The sequence below is a fragment of the Benincasa hispida genome, chromosome 5 (assembly GCF_027475165.1).
Source record: "Benincasa hispida cultivar pf3 chromosome 5, pf3_genome.v1.1, whole genome shotgun sequence".
NCBI classification, from domain to species: domain Eukaryota; kingdom Viridiplantae; phylum Streptophyta; class Magnoliopsida; order Cucurbitales; family Cucurbitaceae; genus Benincasa; species Benincasa hispida.
In genome coordinates, this window is record NC_143482.1 from 44,870,914 (window position 1) to 44,876,235 (window position 5,322).

At 30.7% G+C, this 5,322-nt stretch overlaps 1 pseudogene across 1 annotated transcript; it reads right to left on the reverse strand.

The window, feature by feature from the left end:
* Positions 1 to 3,592: 3,592 nt before the first annotated feature.
* LOC120077495 (protein IRX15-LIKE pseudogene) lies at positions 3,593 to 4,999 on the reverse strand (annotated as a pseudogene). The gene has a single exon (XR_016529475.1). The product of XR_016529475.1 is annotated as a protein IRX15-LIKE pseudogene (transcript).
* Positions 5,000 to 5,322: the final 323 nt, after the last annotated feature.

The following is a 5,322-nucleotide window of genomic DNA, read 5'->3' on the forward strand; positions in this document are numbered from 1 at the left end:
AAAGACTCTCTAAAAGGGTCATTCGTAAAAAAAAAAAAAAAAAACTCAATCTCCAAGCACTTGATTCAAATACACAGAATAATAGCTTTATTTAAAAATTGCATAAATTATACTCTCTTTTTACTCGATGATATAACTAACTACATAGATATATCTATGTATTGATTTCTCTATTGTTTACGTTACACGCTTTTTTTTATTATTGATTTATTAATATTTTTCTCATCTGAACAATGAAAATAAAAAGATCACAATCTATAATGGATATTATTCACAAAATTACCAAAATTATAATGATTTTTTCAACGTCTAATAATATCAAAATGATCTTAGTTTAGTGGTTTTGGTATCTACTCCGAAGTTCAAACCTCCCCTACTATAGTTAGTAAAAAAATGTATTTTTATCTTTCATTAAATCTGATTTTTTCTATCCTCAATTTTTTTTTTCTTTTTTTCGAAAATTTAAAAACCAAATTTATAAATGAAAGATGGAAGAATTAAGAGAGCGGTCCAGTTCCACGTGAACCGTTTTTCATTCAAATAAAACGTGAATTCCGTTAACGGAATCTTTTTAATTCTCTCACCGACACCGCTCTCTTTCTCCGTACGATTTCTCAATTTCTAACTAAATAGCCACGTGAGTTCTTCAACCACAAATAACATACTCCCACGTGTACATCTTAACCAATCACCAAGCGCGTTTGATTTTCACGAACTCTAATCGCGTAAGAGAGATTGTTATTTCTCGATGTTCGTTCGAAATTTTTTAAAAAATTGCGTCGTATCCCTCACTGCAGATTGCATAAACAAGGGTACTGTTCCCTCCCATCACCGACAGCTACCGATCCGGAATTTTTAGCACAGCCCCTTCTTTTCGTTTTAATTACTATTTTGCCCCTTTTCGCCCTTTTTATTTATTTATTTTAATTTGTTTTCTTTTTTTCTTTTTCAAACTCAAATTTGAATAAAAGAGGGAATTTGTTTTAATTCAATAACATGTAAGAACAAATATTCTAACTCAAAACCAATAATTCTCTTTCTTTATCATCAATCGGATTAAAGTGGTCCTCATGGACTGCTCGTGAAATGAATTGAATAGGTAAACCTTTTGGTGGAATAGTAACATTGCATCTCAAGAATCACTCATTTTTGCATCTTTAGCCTACGTTTGACATTGTAAAATCGAGAATAATTTTTAATTAATATTTAGTTTTAAATTTTATATTTAAAAAAGATTTATTTTATATATTTATCTATTTTTTACCCAATCAAATCTATTTTCTACTTCCCATGAATTAAATGCATCATTTCTTTTTAAAGTATACCATATTCTTCTTTTAAATAAAACTATTTTCTTTAATATTTTAAAATTAATCTATAAGAAACAAAATTTATCATACTAAAAATTATTTTAAATATTAATTACAAAAAAAACTTTAAAAAAAATTGATTATAAGTCTATTTTAGATATTATATCTAAAATAAGATATTTTTGTATTTATTTACCAAATACTCTAACCTACTTTTTAAAGTTTGAGCTGAAATTTACCGAACAATATACTTCCTTTCACAGTTGAATTTCTAAAAGCATAATTGCCAACAATTATTTTAAATTGACAATTAGATGAGATATGTAAACATATGTGTAGTGTATGTACACCTAAACATCCATTTGGACTACATATATTTTCTCTAATGAGTATAAATTTTAAATGTTTGGGATTTAAATTTATGGAATAATTAATATTTGTGTTTGGAAATAAGAAATAATAATTAATGTATGGAAGTTAAATATATGTTTTTGATTTACTAATTTTGTATATAAATCAAAACTAAATAATTATTTAATTAATTGTAAGAGAAGACGTAATTAAATTTAGTATTATTTAATATATTGTTATATTGATTATTTATTTAATTACTTAAACTATTAATAAATAAATATTTGCTTAATTATACATTAATTAAATTATTTAATTTAATTACTAAAACTATCTAAATAGATATATATTAATTAGAACACTAATAATTATTAATAAAATTTTGTATTAAATAGTTAAATAAAACAAAAATAAATGTATTTATTTAAATTTATTAAGGCTAAATAATATAGTTATGTTTAATAATTAATAGTAATGATTGATTGATATTACGATATTAATTAATCATGTTATAATTTTATTATTCATCTCCCTAATGTAAAAAAACTTATCTATATACACGTGAAATTTTATGAAAATAATAAAGATATTAAATGTTTGTCTGAAATCATAGGAAGCATAGATACTTCTAATTGTGCAGAGAATCAGTATCAGATACGGATACATCCAAATACGTAGCAGATACGTGTCTGATACGTGATTTGAAGATTTTTTTTTTTTTATTTTTAATTTTCAGATACGGGTATCTGCTTCCAGATACATGAAGGGAATACATGGGTCAATTTTTTGTTTCAAATTTAAGCCCAACCATTTAAAAACCTAACCTACAACCTATTTTATTTTAGTGCATGTTTATGAGTGATTTTAAAATTATTAAAAATCATTTTTTTTTATTTTTAAAATCACTCGAAAACACAATTTTAATTATTCAAAATTAATTTAAATTTCAATTTTACACTTTTAAATGCAATTTTCATATCATCAAAATTAGTTTTGAAGAATTGAACATGTTTCACGGTGATTTTGAAAATGACAAAAGTGATTTCAACCATTTAAAATTACTTCCAAACATAAAAGTTCACTTAAATTGAGCAATCCAAAACAAAATAAATTAAAAATGATAAAACATAATTTCTTTTAAAAAAAAAACTCGAAATGTAATTAAATCTTCATTCTTCCATTCTCTCTCACTATTTAAATTATGATTCACACCTTCATCCTCAACTTCATTATTCAATCTTCATCTTTTACTTTTTTTCTACCGTCTACTCTGATCACTCAACAATCACTCGACGTTATTGGATTTTTTTTTCAAGTTTTCACTCTCTTCTCGAATCTATTCTAATCTAACTTAAAATATGTATTATAAAAATTAATTAGTATATATATAAAAACAATACGTATCTTCAACGTATCCGTATATTTATTTTTAGAAATTAACGTATCATCATATCAAATCGTATTCGTTTCTGTACTTCTTAGGCGAAATCTCATGACAAGAGCTGTAAAACAAATTGTCCCTGAATATTTTCCTTTTAACACATGCTCATGTTTGCATCTATATTTAGGTAGGTAGGTGTCAATGTCTTTGCTTTTAATTTAATAAAATAGGAGTAAGTGGATGCAAAACATTTGAGCTTTTAGTTAAAGATATATGTCTCAGTCGTTATTGATTCTATAACATGAAATAACCAAACTTTGTTTATTATAAGGTAGTGATAATTTTAATATCATATAATAACAACATTGTATTAATGTTTCATTAATCATATTGAGAGACAAATATAATTAAGTCATGAATTCATAAGTTTGGATGTTTCTATTCCTACCTAATAATTTGGTATTAAACTAGAGTAAAAATTTAATTTCTTTGTTGAATGATGAGAAGGAAAGAGAGGAGCCGGTCAATGTTCTACTACAAACATGAACAGTAGAAGAAAGCAAGGAATTTCTTTCTTTTCATATCTGTACATTTTCTCGCTCTTTCTTGGAAACCAAACAGATACATAAAGCAGATTCCGATGGCCTGAAACTTGATTGATTCAACCACCATCGTCTAAACAGAGTATATTACTAACAAAAAACTATGAGATTTTACAAACCCACACAATAATAATCATACAAAAAGTTTCAAATGATAATTTACATCACACAGAAGAAATCGACGAACCAGGAGATGAATTCTTACAGAATCTTCCGCCATTCCTTTCCGTTGCCTTCTCCACCACAAAATGCCCCAACGAATCCACCGATTCCGCCAAATTTTCCCGGCAAAGAAACTCCTCGCTGTAAATTCTCTCAACCTCCCGCCCCATCTCGTGAACGAACACATGGGTTTTCGAATTCCGTTTCCCGCATTTACTTCTCGCCAAAACTCCCGCCGTGAAGATCGCCGACATCCTTCCCGGCGACGCCCCATTGTACCCACGAGGTCCGTCGACGAGAATCACGTCCCATGGGACTTGGTAAATGTGGTTAGGCAAATCGTTGATACCGAGTTTGCATTCGGAGAAGAGGAGATTCTGAACGGGTTTGCATTCGTTATCGGCTTGTGATTTGGCTTGAAATAGAAGCTCCTTCATCTCGCTCACTTTGGTTGTGTATTGGACATCGTACGCTTCAGTTCCGGGGTTTGATTGCTCGAATTTAGAGACCTGGAATTCGTTTTCATCGAGGAAAACGGTGGCGCCGCCGTGGTTGAGGGCGTACCAGAGGAGGGATTCGTGGGTTAAGCCGAAGATTAAGAAATTACACGCTGGAGCGCAAGGGGAGAGCGCGGCCGCAATGGAGGAAAGCTCGGCGGTGGACATGTGGGGTTTAGTGGAGTTTGTGTCGGCGGCGGCGTAATGGAGGAGGGCAGAGGAAATAGAATTGGGGAGGGCGGTGGAGCCGGGGACATGGCCGGCGACGGAGCGGCGAGCGGCGATGGAGGAGGAGGAGAAGGTAGAGTTAATGAGGGTGAGAGTAAAGGCGAGAGTGAAGAAGGTGAGGAAGGAGAAGAGCCAGCGGCGGGGGGAGAGAGTGGCTCCACCGGTAGCGGCGGTGGGGGCGGCCAGGGGTTGCTTGTGGATGGAAGGGTGGAGGAGGATGAGCTTGGCATTGGCGGTGGATTTCATGGCGTTAGGATTTGAAATTGCAGAGAGAAATGGGAAATGGACGGAGAAGAGAAGTTTCGATTTGTATTTTAAGGACTTTGGGAGTGAGAAAGAAGACGACAGTGAAATTCACGGAGTATGGTGGCGCGTGAGGGTGAGTGCACGTTTTTTAAAAAATTAAATTTATTTATTCATTATTTTTTGAAAGAAGTGAGGGTACGAATTTGAAGACAATGGAGTGAATGAGGTGATAAATGGCCGTGTTTTAAAAAAGATATATTAAATGATTGAATTTAATTTTTCACATGCAAAAGATTTTTCTTCATTATTATATTATTCTTAGAAAAAAAATATATATATTTTTATATCTATAATTAATCTAATCAACTTTTCCATTCCATCAAGTTTCAATATTAAATTTGACATGCTTCAAAAAGAAAAAGTAAATAAATAAATTTGACTAAACAATTAAATAATACGGGAAATTTTTTAATTTAATAACTTTAAATTTCGAGCTTCTTTTCTTTCCTTGAGAAGAAACTTCCAAGGTTGATTCAATCGAAATT